This window comes from Coregonus clupeaformis, chromosome 37 (assembly GCF_020615455.1).
Source record: "Coregonus clupeaformis isolate EN_2021a chromosome 37, ASM2061545v1, whole genome shotgun sequence".
In the NCBI taxonomy this organism is placed as follows: domain Eukaryota; kingdom Metazoa; phylum Chordata; class Actinopteri; order Salmoniformes; family Salmonidae; genus Coregonus; species Coregonus clupeaformis.
The window spans coordinates 21,469,673-21,491,026 of NC_059228.1; the positions used below are offsets into that span (position 1 = coordinate 21,469,673).

The 21,354-nt window shown below is 41.1% G+C and overlaps 1 protein-coding gene across 2 annotated transcripts in view; it reads left to right on the top strand.

The window, feature by feature from the left end:
• Window positions 1-2,990: 2,990 nt before the first annotated feature.
• LOC121553780 (serine-rich coiled-coil domain-containing protein 2) overlaps window positions 2,991-21,354 on the top strand; it is an 84,171-nt gene continuing 65,807 nt past the window's right edge. For both annotated transcript variants that reach the window (XM_041867166.1, XM_041867167.1), the window contains exon 1: window positions 2,991-3,628. The gene's annotated coding sequence lies outside the window, so the exon portion shown is untranslated. The remainder of the gene's footprint in view (window positions 3,629-21,354) is intronic.

The following is a 21,354-nucleotide window of genomic DNA, read 5'->3' on the forward strand; positions in this document are numbered from 1 at the left end:
GCTGCCTATACTTTCTCCCTCCTTTTATTTGATCTCCTATTCTTACAATCCTGCCTTATCTGCCCCTCCTCTCCCCTCCTTTCTACCTCCTCCTCTTAATCTTCAGTTCACAATAGCCCCCTGTTTATAGGCCACATCAGCAGACCAAAATACTCAGAGACAATATATGCACCTTCAGTCAGTCAATCAATTAGACGAAAACAGAAAATGCCATTCAGACATACAGTAGGTGTTGTGAGAGGGTTTGTTAGAGGGTTTAACTTTACCTATGATGTAAAGAAAAGGACGAGAGAGAGAGAGCGAGAGAGAGAGAGAGAGAGATATATTGGCTGAATCCATGTGTGCTCTGGCCTGTAAATGTATGTGTCTGTGAAGGACTGCCAGCCTCAATGAGAACCAGTTCCTCTTTCCCCATAGCCGTGGAAAGTAGGTGTGCTGAGGGTGCTGCAGCACAAACCTGAAAAATCGGAAGAAAAAAACAATTACTAGTCCTGTATTAGTCAGAAACAACAGGTGTAGACTAACAGTGAAATGCTTACCCTTCCCAACAATGCAGAGAGAAAGAAAATAGAGTAATAATAGAAATGTAAAAATCACGTAATAATAAAAGTAATAAATACAATACACAATGAGTAACGATAACTTCGGTATATACACGGGGTACTAGTACCGAGTCTATATGCAGGGGTATGAGGTAATTGAGGTAGATATGTACATAAAGCTAAGAATACAGTGACTAGGCAACAGGATAGATAATCAAAAAAAGTGTCAATGCAGATAGTCCGGGTAGCTATTTGGTTAACTATTTAACTAACTATTTAGCAGTCTTATGGCTTGGGGGTAGAAGCTGTTCAGGGTCTTGTTGGTTCCAGACTTGGTGCATCGTTACAGCTTGCCGTGTGGCAGCAGAGAGAACAATCTATAACTTGGGTGGCTGGAGTCTTAGACAAATTTTAGGGCCTTCCTCTGACACCGCCTGGTATAGAGGTCCTGGGAGTGTTGTGATCACAATGGACAAAGATGTGATGCCCCTAGCAATTGTATCATCAGTTTTCAGAGAAACTTCTAGGTATGAACATCCAATATTTTTTCCTCAATCCTTATAAAGGGACACACTTTACGCAGTTTGTTGGGGGCTGAAGATAGTGAGATGGGGAGATGACTGACTGACTAGGGGGGCAATGTCAGGAGAAGCTTAACACTGTCATCTAGTGGTCATTGTGATGCATGACTACTATACATATTTGATTAGACATATCAGTACATTTTTACATTTGAGTCATTTAGCAGACACTCTTATCCAGAGTGACTTACAGTTAATGAGTGCATACATTTTTCATACTGTACATGAATAACTTGGTTTATAGTACTGTACATGATCCCACAACAGAACCTCCATTTGTATCACTGTCTTTTCTATTCGAATGTAAGTTCTTCCCTTCGTTTATTGGTTGTAAACGTTTAGACCAGAGAGCTCTCAGGTTTCTCACTAGATTCAAATGTCATGACCTTCTGAAGCTTCCCTTCAGATGGATGACCATCAAAGGGGATTTGAGAGGTAACTGCTAAGAGTGGAACGAAAACATGCACTGTCATCCCTCTGAAAATTGTTCAGTGTAGGTGTATTTATGTGAGAGAGAAAGAGTCATAGGCTGTTTGTGTGTGTCTGTGTGAGTGAGAGCGAGCTAGAGAGAAAGAGTGAAGGTGGGGGTTAGGGACCATGGTAGGGACGTATACAGGAACGTTTATGATTAATTATGTGCAGAAATGATCCAACCCCCATTTTCATGATGTTTTTTATGCAAATGTTTTACATACCTTACTCTCTGATAACACATATGCCTGCTATCCATACTGTATATCCCATATGTTTGCAAAAACTGATACTAGTGAGTGTGCACATTTACCCTGAGGGCGGGATGAAAGTATGACAGCTGACATCAGTGTCAACAGCGCTAATGAGAATGACTGAGGTCGAAGCTGGGGAGGGTAGAATAACATGGGTCATTACTCATGTCGATCATGTAGCCTAGTTATTCAAATTGGGTAAGATATGCAACATTTCTAACACCTTTTACTTTTGTTATCGAACCTTCCAAACGGGGGTTCTACGAAAACGAAATATTTGCACCACTTGTTATCTGACACATTGAGATTAGAGATGTCTCCAAGACAGAGTACCACAGTATGAGACATAATACCCATAAAACCTAGCGGTCAAACAGGGAAATGGTTCCAATCATTTTTCCACCATACATTTTTCCCATAGGGGGTTTTAGAAACATTTAAAATAAGGTCTCGTGTAGGCTTATCCTGGCATGACGTTTTGATAACTGTGTAAATCTCTCTAGGACAAGGTGACTTTTATCAATATATTAGACTGTATTTACCCCCCAAAAATGAAACACTAATTAGCTGCTAATGTGGCTATCATAAAGAACTTCAAATGCCATGATGATTGGGATGAGACTGCTGAATCAAGGCAAAGGTAAGAATCTCTGGATTCACTATCTAATGTTAGCTAATTGTAGTAATGAATAAATTGACAACATTTCTTCAAATGGACAATTCTGTGAACTGTCTTGTGCAAGTTTTAAATTGACACAATACCTGTTAGCAAAGGTGTCAGCTAGAGATGATGTGCAGGAGCTTGCAGGGATTTGTAGTTTTGCATGTCTACTTTGATGCTAATGAGCCTTTTCGAATCTGAGAGTAAATAGAGCTGAATATATTGATAAAAGTCACCTTGTCTGAGAGAGATTTACATGGTTATCAAAACATCACGCTAGGGTAAGCCTACACGAAACACAGACCTTTTTTTGAAGTGTTTCTAAAATCTCCTATGGGAAAAATGAATGGTGGAAAAACGATTGGAACCGTTTGACTGCTAGGTTTTATGATATTATGACACCTCCACCGTGGGACTCTATTGAGTTCCAGGTGACGTCTGAACGCTCCGCCCATCGAGTAGAAGAGGATGTTGGAATGATAAAGCATCATGCGTCTAATCTCCTTTGAGATTCCGCTGAACTGTAACGTAAGATTTAGTTTTATTCGAAAAAAATAGATGTTTTCTGATGGACGTTTAAATTATTTGACGGCACGGGCACGTTGATACATTGTTTCTCTGTATGACTGTTGCTTCCGAACATCATTCGACGTTATCGTTAGATTGTATCGGTGTTGACAAGATAATGCTGTAGTTTGCGTTTATCATGGCTAAAGTGCAACTAACCTCGTCCCCAGGCTATTGCGCATATAAAGCGGAAGTGTCTGGAAACGAGATTACAGCGCAAACTGGGGGTATTTCCAAGATTCTTTACATTAGGCATATTACAATTACAATTGTAACCACATTTCAACGTCAAGACTCAAGAGAATGTTTTCTTGAACAACCAGAATAGCTTTGTATGCTTTAGTGAGAAAAGGCGGTATAATCCTCTTTCTGCCATTTTTTTTGTTCACATTCTAAAGAAAACTGTTCTTATATAAACAAACTTGGCGATGGTGATTCCAAGAGGATAACTTCAATTTCAGGACAGCCACTGCCTTCATCTGACACTTGCCTTCGTTGGACCGTGGACCCTAGTAAATCTGACTGAACAACTTCATAATTTTGTTCTTCCAGGTAAGAGTCCATTTCACTTTTAAAAAGTTTATATCACTATGCTAATTTAAAATGTACCAAAATCTACTACTCTGTAGTAATTTTCTTAGTCCATGGTATTCTGAGCGCATGTCACCTGTTATAGGGAAAGAGGAGATACCGTATATAAACATACAATATTAACATGATAACCACGATAACATGTCAATAACAGAAGTCATTACTCAGGGTAATCCTTTGAGTCCTTCAGTAGAAGAGTAAGGAATATAAAGTACAATACATGGATTACTTGTAAATTGTTTTACATGATATTTTCTAGAATGGGTATAGTATCAAAACTTGACTCATTGCAATGGCTCATATGGCTGTTCTCTATCTTTCATCACTGTTGTGTTTAGTCATTGGTATAATATGTGGTCCTCTGTAGCTCAGCTGGTAGAGCACGGCGCTTGTAACGCCAAGGTAGTGGGTTCGATCCCCGGGACCACCCATACACAAAAATCAATGCACGCATGACTGTAAGTCGCTTTGGATAAAAGCGTCTGCTAAATGGCATATTATTATTATTTAAGCAATAAGGCCTGAGGGGGTGTGGTATATGGCCAATATACCATGGCTAAGGGCTGTTCTTAAGCACCACCAACGCGAAGTGCCTGGATTCAGCCCTTAGCCGTGGTATATTGGCCATATACCACAAACCCCCTAGGTGTCTTATTGCTCTTATAAACTGGTTGCCAATGTAATTAGAACAGTAAAAATAATGTTTTGTCATACCCTTGGTACATACCACGGCTTTCAGCCAAAAAGTACAACAACAAAAAAACAAAGATGAGGGAGGGTGATTATTTTATTGATGAGTAATGCCTTATTTCTATTACAGCATATTGGATGACTGTCATTCATATTCCATTCACAGAGCTCAAATGTAACATCAATAGGTTTAGGCTACTACATGATACTCAAATTTTCCCTGTACCCATCATGAGGTTGCTACAACCTAGCCTATGAATGAAAGTTTACAATGTAGGTGCACAGGTCGAGAGAATTTTGAGTAACCAAGGTGACAGACAGTAACACATTCAATACCGCCTTAGTCCAACAGTTGCAAATGAGAGTTTCTATTGGACAAATTCAGGTATGTTTATCCCCATTTTGTTCCGTTTGCTTCCATTTAAGAAATGTTTTTCGTTGATCACACGCAAAGAGTTCACTTTCATAGCAGCCACATAAAAACATCACAATCACTTTGCTCGTTGTTTATATAATTCCTTCTCGCAACTATCTACGCGTTCTCCTCCTTTCACCTTTTTCCTTCGCTTGTGGACTTCAGTGCACAACACATCAGCTATCTGTGACCAGGCAAAAAACGTTCTAAGCCAAACCTTCATATCATGACCGCTAACAGCTACACGCAGCCTACATCGTTGTCACGTCATAGTCAACTAGAACTACTAGAACTAACGCATTAGTAAACCCGCTACAATCTTGCAGTACAGTGTACAGTAAGAAAACTGTTTAGCAGTTACACCGGCGGGCCCCTGTGGTAATAAATTAATAAAACCAAAAGCTTACCTTGACTTGGAAGAGTTCCAGTGTTGGATAGCCATAGCCAGCTAGCTAACATAGCATCACTCTCTGTTTGAGCTGGGTGTTTGAGTAGGCTAAACTTGCTAGCTGCATAAGCAGTTTAGCAGTTACTCAGGTGGACCCCTGTGGCAATAAATTAATAAAACCAAAAGCTTACCTTGACTTGGAAATGTTCCAGTGTTGGATAGCCACAGCCAGCTAGCTAACATAGCATCCCTCTATGTTTGAGTAGGCTAAACTAGCTAGCTGAATTGGCTAGCTAAGTGAAAGTAAAAAAAAAAAATACAACCAAATTCTCTCTCTCTCTCTTGCTTCTCCTTAATTTAGGAAGAAGTCATTTTGTTCAAAACTGTTCAACTATTGTATTTCTCTCTCTTTGAGTCAACTACTCACCACATTTTATGCACTGCAGTGCTAGCTAGTTGTAGCTTATGCTTTCAGAACTAGATTCATTCTCTGATCCTTTGATTGGGTGGACAACATGTCAGTTCATGCTGCAAGAGCTCTGATAGGTTGGAGGACGTCCTCCAGAAGTTGTCATAATTACTGTGTAGGTCTATGGAAGGGGGTGAGAACCATGAGACTCCTAGGTTTTGTATTGAAGTAAATGTACTCAGAGGAGGACAGAAGCTAGCTGTCATCCGACTACACCATGGTGCTACCCTACAGAGTGCTACTGAGGCTACTGTTGACCTTCATTACAAAACAGTGTCTTTTAATCAATTATTTGGTGACATGAATATATTTAGTATAGTTTTATCTAAAAAGCATAACTTTTTTAATGTTTCACTTTTTATTTTTATGAAATTCACTGAGAAGGATGGTCCTCCCTTTCCTCCTCTGAGGAGCCTCCACTGGTGTGCAGCCTGCGCAAGAAACAGAGCAGAGCTCATGGCTATTCATGGAAGCCAGGAGATGCTAAATGTTTTTATGTTAATTTCTGGTCAATTACCATGAGACCGGTAGTTATTTGCATGACAATCCCCAGCTGACAATTTCATGACCACTACAGCCCTAGTAGCAGAAAAACAATTCTGGGGCCCGTAGATTTTCCTGATCTGGTAACCTAACCAGGTAAAACTCCAGACCTTATATGATATGATGTGATTCATCTGTTTTAAAAAGGTTTAATATGGGCTAGGTTTAACATGGGTTATGATGGGACCAAAGTTTTTCAAATCAGGTCACATGGTTTAAAAAAACTCTTGGAAAAACCCTGTCAAACTGCAGCAACCTTGTACTTGTTCATATTAATTATATTTAAAAAATGGGTTTTTTCTATACATAGAGAAAGCAACATGATTGGACAATAAAACTCACAGGGTTGAGTCTGTCAGCTATTGTGTTTATTGATTAATTCCAGTTAATGATTTTGGATTGAAAAAGTCTAGGTAGCCTAGTCAGCCCAAGTTTGAATTTAGACCAAATGTGATCCTATTCACATTTTCTCACAAGCAAATGGACTATAAATACACAGCGTTACGGCTTCGTATACCCTAGCCAGAGGGACAGGGCGCATACTAGGCTAGACTATACAGCTGCTATTGACAGTAGCCTACAGTTGATCAGACTGAAAAATAATCTCATTTCCATGCCATACAGCATGTCAGATCTCTATTGTTTAGATGTATAGGCTGCTACATTTATGGAAGAGTTTTTGCTTATATCTGTCGGGAGTGATGTGTTATCACGCTTGCTAAATAAATACTGGAGGAAAGTGGAGAGCGCGCCTTGAGCTTTGTGCGTTGTGCCTGCACGACCTGCGATTTTTGTGAATCTGATTGACCAAGACATGCAAAGAGCCTGAAGCAACACCCCGTTGTGAAGGACAGAGAAATTGTGTTGAGTTGACAAATCATGAGGCAAATCGGTCTAAAAACAACTTTTTAATGTTTGCATCAATATATTTTGTTAAACTAAATCAATAGTGGTGTGGCGCTGCCACACATAATCGAAAAATGCTGTGGCAAATGCCGCCTCCTCACACGTTTTCCGACGGCCCTGCATGCATCAACCGAGCATCCTAAGGCCAATAGTACAATCGCTCTCTTTCCCTACTGCTCTCCAGCCACGCAGAAGACACACTGTTTTATGCAACGTTATAACCCTGTGGATGTTACTGTACCATGAATGGTTATGTTATGCTTAGACATTTATGTAATAGTGTTATAAAAATAACCATGGGAATTAATGAACTGTTCATTGATGTATTATTATTCATATTTTTTGTTCACATTTGTACTAGAGGGCACTTAATGTGACACTCCAGATCTTTTGTATAATTTCAGCCAGTAGTTTTGATAGTGGCGCTCACAAGCCAAAACGGATCCCTGTTTTTGTGTACTACGTCATCCATTTTGTATGATATGTAATTTTTTAAATAAAAATTAGGATGATACTGTATGTTATGAATCCAATTCTCACAATATGTTACGAATTTGTTGTGCTTAAGTTCCCTGACTGCATCTTTAATACACATGATCCCAATACATAATCCACCAAGACCATTTATTGTCAATCAATGACACGTGATACTGTCTGCCAAGTGAAATAGATAACCCAGACAGTGCTAAACTCCCTGTACCATCACCCCAAATGTACATAACAAGTGGCATTCCTCTGACTGTGATTGTATGCATTGACAGTTTTGACACTCCATAGTGTAAGTGAGCTGGACATTCCTTGGTGCTCTGATGGAGGCTTTCTCCTCCTCTTCCACATATCTCTGTGTGTGTTCCCCTGGCACCTGTCTGTGTAGGCCCCAGCCTGCTGCGTTGGCTACTTTGTGTTTACGACCACACTACCCCACAACAGCTGAATGTCTCCACTGAGGGTCTGCCCACGGAGGACCCCCACAACTCGTAGTATCAGGGTATCCTCGGGTCGTGTCTGTGTCTGTGTATATATGTGCGTGTATTTCTGATACACACACAATATGTCATGGCCAGTGTGTGAAAGCAGAACAAACCGGTCATACCCAGCAATGGTGGTGTCCCTGAAAAACTGTCTAGTTGAGCAGATAAGATGTCATTACTAGACCACACCGCCATAAAGGTTACATGCAGCAGTGTTTAGTCACTGCACTGTGTCACTGAGAGTCAAGACTTTACTTGGATCTCAGGGACTTGAATTTACAACTAACCTGCTATTTGTAAGGTGAGTGAGCATTGGATAACTGAGTATTTAACAGCTTGGTTTAATGTTGATCTCAACACCTTTATTGCAAGAGTGGCCTGGCAATGTAATCTCATGTCTGTTGTTTTTAATTGTATTGTGGTTTAGCAATTTGTTATAACATTACTATAATAATTGAATGTCTGACCCAGGAGAGGATTTGGGTAGCAGTGCTCAATAGAAGACTGTGTGTGTGTTTCACCTTCTAGTACTAGTAAAAAATGAATGCCAGAGTGGCCCACAAACCCCACTCTGAAATTATATGTTTCAGTAGAGCTGGTTGTGATGTGGGGGTTGATTTGACTTTGACGGTAGTCTGATCCGTTTCTCTGTCTCCACACTCTCACTATGGGGCCTATCATTACAGCTATCTTTAGCACTGCTTATCACTTCTATCTGACAGTTGAGCTGGGTGTTTCACGGTCCGGTGGAAGGTGTGCGTGGCTCTGTTTTTAGTCTCTCATTGTCAATAATAGCAACATTTAATCACTTATCTTTCTCACCTAAATTAGTAATAAACAAACTGTCTGAATGTACAATTGGACTTTCCACTAGCCAAAAGCAACACTGATGGGTAAGATTATGCAACTCTGTTTGATTGGGAGAACCAGGTGTGGACAGTGTTTTGAATCATAGGATGTTTATGAGCCTCGTTGCTGACTGCCATCTTGGCTCTAATGTGTTTGGATGACAAGCAGCATATGTGCTGTTTCTAGTTTCCTAGTAATGCCCTCCAGCTCCCAGTAGCAGCAGGCAGGTCCATTGAGACCTTCCTATACAAGGCCCCAGAGGCCCCCTCCATTAGGCCTGCATGTTGTTTCATTCAATAATACCCCAGCCCCCCTCCCCCATGTCATGTGATACTAGTTTCAGCATAGGGTCTGCTCTTTGCCCCAAGGGCTAGGGCTTGGACCTATAAGTGCTGCTTATGAATTGCTGCTGCACTCTAAACTGGTGTTTTTTTTAGAAAATGTGTGTGTGCATGTCCATGTGTGTGAACAATGTCCTATATGCAAGAGCTTTAGTATGCTGGCTTTGGATTTGTGCACTCTAAACTGCTGAGTCATTCCAATTCCAAACATCACCATGTCTAATGTAGTCTGTTGCGCTCCTAAAAAAAACCTCTTATGCATTTAAAATAGCTGTCCAATATGCAGGCTAATGTGATGCTTAACTGTCATGAGGGTGTTTTCCAGAACATATAACCCACAAGAAAGCGAGGATGACATTCAGCATCCTCTTTGAATTAGTTTCTCCTTGTGTCCAATATTGGAGTAAATCCATTCAACTATTTTTCATGTTGTTATTCAACATCGCCATAAACATTCTTAGGATATGCCAAGTACTCACTGTGAGATGGGAGTCAAGATTTTACCTCTACACAGCCTCTCTAATAACCTGATAACATATTTATGAGATGGTGACATTTGAAACCAGTGCTCTCCTGTTCAATACACAACCCAAAGACATGGAAATGAGACATTTACATTTTAGTCATTTAGCAGACGCTCTTATCCAGAGCGACTTACAGTTAGTGAGTGCATACATTATTTTGTTATTTTCCCCCGTGGGAATCGAACCCACAACCCTGGCGTTGCAAACGCCATGCTCTACCAACTGAGCTACATCCCTGCCGGCCATTCCCTCCCCTACCCTGGACGACGCTGGGCCAATTGTGCGCCGCCCCATGGGTCTCCCGGTCGCGGCCGGCTACGACAGAGCCTGGATTCGAACCAGGATCTCTAGTGGCGATGCAGTGCCTTAGACCACTGCGCCACTCGGGAGGTGTGATAACAGACTAGGCCTCCTATTTTAAACACATTGTGGACTAAGAAGCTATAGGGTGTGTATTGAATCCAACTGCATTAGCATTGATCGACATCACTCTCATACCCCCGATTAGGATCGGCTAGCATCCATCATATGACTCATAAGCAGTCATGGTTGTCTGATCTGGTTACATATGTCAAATGAGATGCGAGAGAAGTGTCGTATCACTTTACAGCGAAGGGAGGGTTTATTCATGTGAGTGATGTGATCATTGTGGCTGAGGACTGCAATGGAAGTGATTGAACTTGTGGCATGTCTGTTTTGAGTCTGCCTGTGTCATGTGAGGAGAACCCTAAACATGTCAATTAAGTTACGCTGAGCTTTCACCTCAGTGACTGTCAGTGCAGTGTTATTGGTATGTTTGTCTGACCTCTACTGAGTTAGCAGGTAGGGAAAGTAGTAAAGTACAATAGTTGGTGTGCTTTAGTGGTTATACAGTTGTCAAATAGGGGACTGTTGCCCATGACAACAATGACAAATCAAATCAAATTTGATTGGTCGCGTACACATAATTAGCAGACTTTATCGCGGGTGTAGCAAAATGCTAATGTTCCTAGCTCTAACAGTGCAGTAACACCGGACAATACAAAACAATACATACAAATCCACAAAATATAAAGAAAGGAATTAAGAAATATAGAAATATTACAACGAAATGTCAGAGTCTGAATATAAATATATATGTATATGATGGTGTGTATAGACATTATGGGCAGTATATGAATAGAAAAGGTGTGTACAGCAGTAGTGGGTAAAACATGATGTAAACATTATTAAAGTGATCAGTGTTCAATGACTATGTACATAGGGCAACAGTCTCTAAGGTGCAGGGTTGAGTACTGGGTGGTAGCCGGCTAGTAACGTTGACTAAAGTTCAGGGCAGGGTACTGGGCGGAGGCCGGCTAGTGGTGACTGTTTAACAGTCTGATGGCCTGGAAATAGAAGCAGTTTATCAGTCTTTCGGTCCCAGCTTTGATACACCTGTACTGCCTCTGCCTTCTAGATGGTATTGAGTGAACAGACCATGGCTGGGGTGGCTGAGGTCCTTCTTCACCACACTGTCTGTGTGGATGGACCATTTCTGGTTGTCAGTGATGGGCACGCCAAGAAACTTGAAGCTTTTGACCCGATCCACTGTGGTCGATGTGGATGGGGGCATGCTCTCTATGCTGTCTCCTGAAGTCCATGATCAGCTCCTTAAGTTTGTTGACGCTGAGGGAGAGGTTATTTTCCTGGCACCACTCTTCCAGGGCCCTCACCTCCTCTCTGTATGCTGTCTCATCGTTGTTGGTAATGAGTTGGAGACGTGTGGGGCAACGCAGTCATGGGTAAACAGGGAGTACAGGAGGGGGCTGAGCATGCACCCTTGTGGGGCCCCGTGTTGAGGATCAGTGTAGCGGAGGTGTTGTTGCCTACCTTCACCACCTGCGGGGCGGCCCATCAGGAAGTCCAGGATCCAGTTGCACAGGGAGGGGTTCAGACCCAGGGCCCCGAGCCTAGTGATGAGCTTGGAAGGCACTATGGTGTTGAAGGCTGAGCTGTAGTCGATGAACAGCATTATTACATAGGTATTCCTCTTGTCCAGATGGGATAGGGCAGTGTGCAGTGCGATGGCGATTGCATCATGCAAATTGTAGTGGGTCTAGGGTTATCGGGTAAGGTGATATGATCCTTAACTAGCCTCTCAAAGCACTTCATGATGACAGAAGTGAGTGCTATGGGCCGGTAGTCATTTAGTTCATTTACCTTTGTTTTCTTGGGTACAGGAACAATGGTGGACATCTTGAAGCAAGTGGAGAAATGTTATATGTCCATAAACACTCCAGCCACCTGGTCTGCACATGCTCTGAGGATGCGGCTAGGGAAGCTGTCTGGGACAGCAGTCTTGCGGGGGTTAACACACTTAAATGTATTACTCACGTCGGCCAGAGAGAACGAGAGCTGACAGTCCTTGTGAGCGGCAGTGGCCTGCGTTGGCGGCACTGTGTTTTCCTCGAAGCGGGCGAAGAGGGTGTTTAGCTTGTCCGGGAGCAAGGCGTCGGTGTCCACAACGTGGGTGGTTTTCCTTTTATAATCCGTGATTGAATTGCGACTCCACTTCGTCTCTGTACTGACATTTTGCCTGTTTGATTGCCTTACAGAGGGCATAGCTGGACTCATCCATGTTCCCAGTCATCCCCTATGCACTTCCTGATGAACTCAGTCACAGAGTCAGTGCATACGTCAATGTTATTCTCAGAGGCAACCCGGAACATATCCCAGTCAGCATGATAAAAACAACCTTGAAGCATAGATTCCGATTGGTCAGATCAACGTTGGACAGTCCTTATCACGTGAACTTCCTGTTTAAGTTCCTGCCTATAAGAAGGGAGGAGCAGAATGGAGGCAAGATCTGATTTGCCAAAGGGAGGGCGGGGGAGGGCTTTGTAGCCGTCCTGGAAGGGGGAGTAGCAGTGGTCAAGAGTTCTCGATGAGCAAGTAGCGCAGGCGATGTCTTGATAACTTTGGTAGTGTATTCCTCAGATTTGCTTTATTACAGTCCCCAGCTACAATAAGACAGAAGAGAAACAGATTTGACAACAGAGGAGATTAGTTGAGATATGACACATTTCAGTTGTAAGTGGTACAGCTCTCCTGTCTTGATCTTTATATGCGATCTACTGAAGGGTCTCCAATGAAATGTTGGTGTCATCTTGCATGTGGATGCATTTGCTGTGTCTTCTCATGTTGTGATATGGGCAGGTTGTGCGATCATGTTCACGTTGCCATAGAATGGGCAACCAGCTGTCTTCCTTTGTGCTTTTGGCAACATGATACTAGGGTATCTGATACTAACTTCCTTAAAAAGGTATTTGACTTTAGTATATGAGCCAGGCCACTCATCGTTCTATAACAGAATGGTGAACGCAGTGACCAGGCTAACTCATAGTAGCTCGATGTACCATTTCTCAATGTAAATTATTTCCATATTTTCTTTGTGCTGTTCACAACCCTCCAGTGTAATTGAGCGTGTCTAAAGTACATGAAAGCTGGGTCATATGAATGTCACATGACTTCCACACAGTGGTACAGCCACAGAAAGCAAGGCTTATCTCTCTCCACACAAAATAAGGTCCCCTGGAGGTAGCGGGCCCCTGGGCACATGCCCTGCGTGCCTGTTCGGTAATCCGGCCCTGCTCCTTGTAACATGTCTTTGCTCAGGCATTGCAAGCGACATTCCTCCTCCACCAGGCAGGAATAAAGACATGATTTCCACATCAGCAAATAAAGAATATGGCTATGTGTTCTAATATGTCAGAAGTACAGATTTGATGCCTACTTTAGAGTTGAAGTCGTTATTGAATTAATAAGAGCGTCTAATGACCGTAACTAAAACTACCAATGGATTCTCACCTCTACCCTTTTATCAATGGCAAAAGGCATGTGAGCGTAATTATTATATTATTTTCTATGGGTGAGAGAGTAGAGTTAAGTATGTCCTCCTGTCACTCCATAAACTCATTTTTAATGACTTCACTGACAATGATTGACACCACTGATGCTACTGCAGGACACTCATCAGCCTCGCTCTTCCCTGCAGCCAATCAGAGGCCTAGAAGTAAACGGGTTGTCAAACGCACTGCAGTCTTCTAACAGTGGTTGATGTTGAAGGTCATGTGAGCACTAACGCCTGCACACTGCACAGGACACGGCTGAGTGTTAAGAAGATAAGAGAGTGCTGTTCTTGGGAAATGTGATTTTAATGATATAGCTGTTGAAATCTGAGCCTTTTCAAATCACATTTCCTATATTAAAATCCTACCCTGACTCCCACTGCAACATTGCACAGTGGCCATTATCTGGAACCACACATCACATTAGTGAGTCATTATAAAGTTTAATGGAAAAATTAGATTAAATGTTTTTGAGGGTGATTCTGAGTAGCTAGTAGCTACTGTATCGCTATTAGTCATTTACTCTCGATCTTTGATCCAGTAATCAATAGACTAACTTGAATGGGATCAGTGATTGATAGAGACATATGGTAAATTCACCATATCATTTAAAAGCTTACAAGCAGGTTGTCAAACTAGTTTATAATTTCATAAAAAAAAACGTTTTTGAATTAAAAGTATTTTTAAAAACCTTTTTTTAACGTCAATTATCTAGAAACGCGTCAACTCTGATTTTTTTCATATTCGCATATGTTGTAGACTAGACCCTACTTTACATAATCAGAGGTTTTTGTTTTGTACCTGCCATCGGTTGAATTGAATTCAGGGTGGGTCAGTGGTGTAGTGGAGAGTATACGCCGTATACTCACTTCTTAATCCCCATGATGCATATCAAAGTAGTATAGTGGAGGTATACGCAGTATCAATTAATACGGCTGATGGAACAGATCAGAATGTTTAGCTCACATTTTTAGCGCAGCAATGTGCACATGTCAATAGGCCTATGCACGAATGTTCCAAAATCTTTGGAAAACCACCATTCTAAAATGCGCACAGTTTTATGGACAGAGATAGAAATATCTGTTAGAAATGTAGAAAGAGGGGAGATTTAAAGATTCAACAACTATCATGGGTTGCTAATATGACTAGGATAATGCCTTTGGTTGCTAGACAATGAAAGAAAGTTGAAAGAAAAACAATAGAACAGGAACGCATAAGTCTTTCTTTATAAAATACAGTGCCTTCAGAAAGTATTCATACCCCTTCAATTATTCCACATTTTGTTGTGTTACAGCCTGAATGCAAAATGGATTACAAAAATAATCATTCTCACCCATCTACACACAATACCCTATAAGTGAAAACTTGTTTTTAGAAATGTTTGCAAATATATTGAAAATGAAATACAGAAATATCTAATTTACATAAGTATTCATACCCCTTAGTCAATACATGTTAGAATCACCTATGGCAGCGATTACAGCTGTGAGTCTGGGTAAGTCTCTAAGAGCTTTGCACACCTGGATTGTACAATATTTGCACATTACTCTTTAAAGAAAAATTTAGGCTCTGTCAATTCTGTCAATTTATTGCTAGACAGCCATTTTCCATAGATTTACAAGCTGATTTTAAGTCAAAATTTTAACTAGGCCACTCAGGAACATTCAATGTTGTCTTGGTAAGCAACTCCAGTGTAGATTTGTCCATGTGTTTAAGGTTATTGTCCTGCTGAAAGGTGAATTTGTCTCCTAGTATCTGTTGGAAAGCAGACTGAACCAGCTTTTCCTCTAGGATTTTGCCTAAACTCCCTAGTCCTTGCTGATGACAAGCATACCCATAACATGATGCAGCCACCACCATGCTTGAAAATAGGAAGAGTGGTACTCAGTGATTCGTTGTGTTGGATTTGCCCCAAACATAATGCCTTGTAGTCAGGACATAAAGTAATTGCTTTGCCACTTTTTGTTTTTGTTTTACTTTAGGGCCTTATTGCAAACAGGATATATGTTTTGGAATATTTATATTCTGTACAGGGTTCCTTCTTTTCACTCTGTCATTTAGGTTAGTATTGTGGAGTAACTACAATGTTGTTGATCCATCCTCAGTTTTCTCCTATCACAGCCATTAAAATGAATGTCACCATTGGCCTCATGTTGAAATCCCTGAGTGGTTTCATTCCTCTCCGGCAACAGAGTTAGGAAGGACGCCTGTATCTTTGTAGTGACTGGGTGTATTGATACATCACCCAAAGTGTAATTAATATCTTCACCATGCTCAAAGGGATATTCAATGTCTGCTTTTTTTGAAACTCATCTACTAATAGGTGCCCTTCTTTGCGAGGCATTGGAAAACCTCCCTGGTCTTTGTGGTTGACTCTGTGTTTGCAATTCACTGTTCGACTGAGGGACCTTACAGATAATTGTATGTGTGGGGTACAGAGATGAGGTAGTCATTCAAAAATAATGTTAAACATTATTATTGGACATAGAGTGAGTCCATGCAACCTATGTGACTTGTTAAGCACATTTTTACTCCTGAACTTATTTAGGCTTTCCTTTAACGGGTTGAATACTTATGGACTCAAGACATTTCAGCTTTTCATTTTTAATTAATTTGTAAAAACATAATTCAGATGAGCCCTGAATTACATACTGTACATTACAGAAAATACACACATCAAAATATAAATACAAAATGCAAGCAGAAAGAAAAACACTGTCATAAAAAACAAACACATTTATCAGTAATAAGGTCCTCAATCAGCTTTCTGAATTGCCCTAGAGGCACCGGAACATCAACTTTAAGAACATTCTGAAGATTGTTCCACAAATAAGGTGGAAGAAAACTAAAAGCTGATTTACCTAACTCAGTAGAGACCAAAGGAATTTCCAGAGTTCGCCATCCCTGAGACCTGGTGTGGTAAATTGTCTAAAACTATTAAACTACGTGACATCAAAGAGGGCCAACCAACTTTCTGGTAGAGAATGCAGTGATGAGTACGAAAATTGTCGCCCTTAATAAAGCACAGTGGGCTATGATAAACTGCATCTAACAGCTTTAATGAAGTGGCAGCTGCGTTCATATAGATGATGTCACCATAGTCTAGGACCGATGGGAACGTCGACATTCCTAAATCTGCTTTCTACTATTTAGCGAGAGGTAGGACTAGGGCTGTTGCGATGACCGTATTACCGCCACACCGGCGGTCACAAGTCATGAAGGCAGTCAAATTCCACATGACCGTTTAGTCACGTTAATTAGGCTTTTCCAAGCTCTGATGGTCATTAGTAGCCTACCAAACTTGCCAACTGCCTGGTACTCAGCACTCTACTGTCCCGCTAATCACTCTGACATCAATGCAAATGTGATCGAAAATCGAAAAACACTTCATGAGAGCCCATGAGCTCATGTTGCACAACATTTCTATAGGTTATGCAATTGCGCGAGAAAACAGAGTGATGGCCTCTACTAAAAAGAGGAGGATCCCATCAGCTTTCTATAGGCTAGGCCTACTATATTTATTTATCAACTTTCCTAATATTAAGCACATTGCTTATCTTTACAACAGGAGTATAGCCTACCAGGCTGGCATGAAAATGAACCACGGGAAAAGCGTCCTCCAATCTCTATTTAAGTGCATAGATGACATGTATTTTTAGAGACGGGTGCATGATAACGGTCCATTCTAAATCAAAACAAATTTCACACATACACTACCGTTCAAAAGTTTGGGGTCACTTAGAAATGTCCTTGTTTTCGAAAGAAAATCAATTTTTTTGTCCATTAAAATAACATCAAATTGATCAGTAATACAGTGTAGACATTGTTAATGTTGTAAATGGCTATTGTAGCTGGAAACGGCTGATTTGTTTATGGAATATCTACATAGGCGTACAGAGGCTCATTATCAGCAACCGTCAGTCCTGTGTTCCAATGGCACGTTGTGTTTGCTAATCCAAGTTTTTATCATTTTAAAAGCCCCCCGTGTAGCTCAGTTGGTAGAGCATGGCGCTTGCAACGCCAGGGTTGTGGGTTCTATTCCCACGGGGGGCCAGTATGAAAAAATGTATGCACTCACTAAAACTGTAAGTCGCTCTGGATAAATCTTGTCTACTAAATGAACTAGTGTAGCCCAAAGCCATTGGGCATAGCCAGCTCAGAGTATGCTATTATGTTCTTCTGAAATAGACTACATTTTCTTCATATCATGCTTCTTTAGACCTGTCTAAAATAAATAATTTATTCGACTTTTTAAAATGTAGATGTTCCAAAAGTCTGCATCAGTGGCTTGTAGGCTATGCGTGGAAGCCAGGAGATGCTAAATGTGTTTATGTTAATGAATGGTCAATTGCTGTGAGACCGACAGTTATTTGCTTGACATCACCGGCTGACTAAATTTTGTGACTGCCACAGCCCTAGGTAGGATCTATTTCTATAGAAGAAGCCCATTTTTATTCTCAGCTTCTTAACTAACTCCTCAATATGCTTTTTAAAAGACAGATTTTCATCTATCCAGATGCCCAGATATTTGTAAACATGGACACAATCAATATGGACACCAACCAAAGTACATATGCTTAAATCATCAGAGTTATTTTTATGCACTCTAGAGAACAACATATACAGTGAGGGGAAAAAAGTATTTCATCTCCTGCTGATTTTGTACGTTTGCCCACTGACAAAGACATGATCAGTCTATAATTTTAATGGTAGGTTTATTTGAACAGTGAGAGACAGAATAACAACAACAAAATCCAGAAAAATGCATGTCAAAAATGTTATAAATTCATTTGTATTTTAATGAGGGAAATAAGTATTTGACCCCCTCTCAATCAGAAAGATTTCTGGCTCCCAGGTGTCTTTTATACAGGTAACGAGCTGAGATTAGGAGCACACTCTTAAAGGGAGTGCTCCTAATCTCAGCTTGTTACCTGTATAAAAGACACCTGTCCACAGAAGCAATCAATCAATCAGATTCCAAACTCTCCACCATGGCCGACCAAAGAGCTCTCCAAGGATGTCAGGGACAAGATTATAGACCTACACAAGATTGGAATGGGCTACAAGACCATTGCCAAGCAGTTTGGTGAGAAGGTGACAACAGTTGGTGCGATTATTCGCAAATGGAAGAAACACAAAATAACTGTCAATCTCCCTCGGCCTGGGTCTCCATGCAAGATCTCACCTCGTGGAGTTGCAATGATCATGAGAACGGTGAGGAATCAGCCCAGAACTACACGGGAGGATCTTGTCAATGATCTCAAGGCAGCTGGGACCATAGTCACCAAGAAAACAATTGGTAACAGACTACGCCGTGAAGGACTGAAATCCTGCAGCGCCCGCAAGGTCCCCCTGCTCAAGAAAGCACATATACAGGCCCATCTGAAGTTTGCCAATGAACATCTGAATGATTCAGAGGAGAACTGGGTGAAAGTGTTGTGGTCAGATGAGACCAAAATCGAGCTCTTTGCCATCAACTCAACTCGCCGTGTTTGGAGGAGGAGGAATGCTGTCTATGACCCCAAGAACACCATCCCCACCGTCAAACATGGAGGTGGAAACATTATGCTTTGGGGGTGTTTTTCTGCTAAGGGGACAGGACAACTTCACCGCATCAAAGGGACGATGGACAGGGCCATGTACCGTCAAATCTTGGGTGAGAACCTCCTTCCCTCAGCCAGGGCATTGAAAATGGGTCGTGGATGGGTAATCCAGCATGACAATGACCAAAAACACACGGCCAAGGCAACAAAGGAGTGGCTCAAGAAGAAGCACATTAAGGTCCTGGAGTGGCCTAGCCAGTATCCAGACCTTAATCCCATAGAAAATCTGTGGAGGGAGCTGAATGTTCGAGTTGCCAAACGTCAGCCTCGAAACCTTAATGACTTCGAGAAGATCTGCAAAGAGGAGTGGGACAAAATCCCTCCTGAGATGTGTGCAAACCTGGTGGCCAACTACAAGAAACGTCTGACCTCTGTGATTGCCAACAAGGGTTTTGCCACCAAGCACTAAGTCATGTTTTGCAGAGGGGTCAAATACATATTTCCCTCATTAAAATGGAAATCAATTTATAACATTTTTGACATGCATTTTTCTCGATTTTTGTGTTGTTATTATGTCTCTCACTGTTCAAATAAACCTACCTTTAAAATTATAGACTGATCATGTCTTTGTCAGTGGGCAAACGTACAAAATCAGCAGGGGATCAAATACTTTTTTCCCTCACTGTACTTAGTTTTACCTGCATTCAGCACTCATTTCAGGTCAATAAAGTTTTTCTGTAATACAATGAAGGCAGACTGTAGTTCAGATAGAGCCTGGTTAACAGTGGGGGCAATAGCCTACACAACAGTATCATCGGCATACAAGTGCAGGTTAATTTTTTTTTACAGACAAGCCGATATTGTTAATGTAAACAGTAAAAAGTACAGGACCTGGAATCGACCCCTGTGGGACACCTTTCGTAATATCCAGGAAACCTGATTTAACACCATCAGTAGATATACAATGAGTTCTATTGTCAAGTAATTTTTAAACCAGTTACATGCAGCCTGGTCTAGGCCAATTAAGGAAAGCCTCTGAATTAGCAGTGCGTGATCAACAGTATCGAAAGCCTTTGACAGGTCAATGAAGAGGGCAGCACAATGTTGCCTTTTATCCATAGTTAACCACATCATTTATAACTAGGGTTGCAGCAGATATAGTGCTATGACCTGATCTAAAACCCGACTGATGTGCATTTAGAATACATTTCAAAGATAAGAAAGATCTTAACTGAGAATTAATCAAGGATTAGAAATAGGCTGATAATTATTTAGGTCACAAGGGTCACCACCTTTGTGAAGGGGGAGTACATGGGCCACCTTCCAAACACATTATTGGGTATTGTTTGTAGGCCAGTGACACAAAATCTCAATTTAAACTATTTTAAATTCAGGCTGTAACACAACAAAATGTGGAAAACGTCAAGGGGTGTGACTACTTTCTGAAGGAACTGTAATTGCCTCCAAGTTTCTATGGTGCGATTTTGGCTGTAGGCCAGGTAAGACATGCCTCATAATATGAAGTAAAACGTCCAGCTTTCAAACAATGAAGGAACAGGAAAAATATAACAATGCTAATGATAGGCCTAACCGTCTTCTGGTAGATGGAAAGGCTTTCCCCAAAACCTTCTCTATTAAATGTTAACTAGCTACAAAGTAGCCTATTCCTACCTGGCAGAATGATATCATGATTATTTGCATCAATCCAGTGGCCATTTGTTTTGCAAACTCCATCTCATGTGCTACAGAAACACTGCTAACCAAACAACAGGTGCAAGGTGCCTGCACACTTGCATTAAAGGGTAACAACACCTCAAAAGTGGTCTCTTGATGTGGTTGAAGCATTGTTGTGGAAAAGTGTAAAACCTGACACAAAATAATAGTAATCTGAAACCTGTGAATTTGGTTGTTTTTCACACACTCAGTTGACAGCCTCATTTATCTATTTCAATAGTAGACCTACTATTAGCCTACTTGCACAGTGCATGATGGGTTGGCCTGACTGTGAAAGACCAATATGGGATTTATGATTTTAGGTCATTCACAGTGTGTCACTGTTTCTCATAGAATTTTCACACAAGGCACCTTTCCTTTGCCGTGTGGGCCGTTGGGGAATTTTTGGGCACCGTTACACCACTGGGGTGGGTGTCATTTAAATTATAGAAATATAATTCATAGA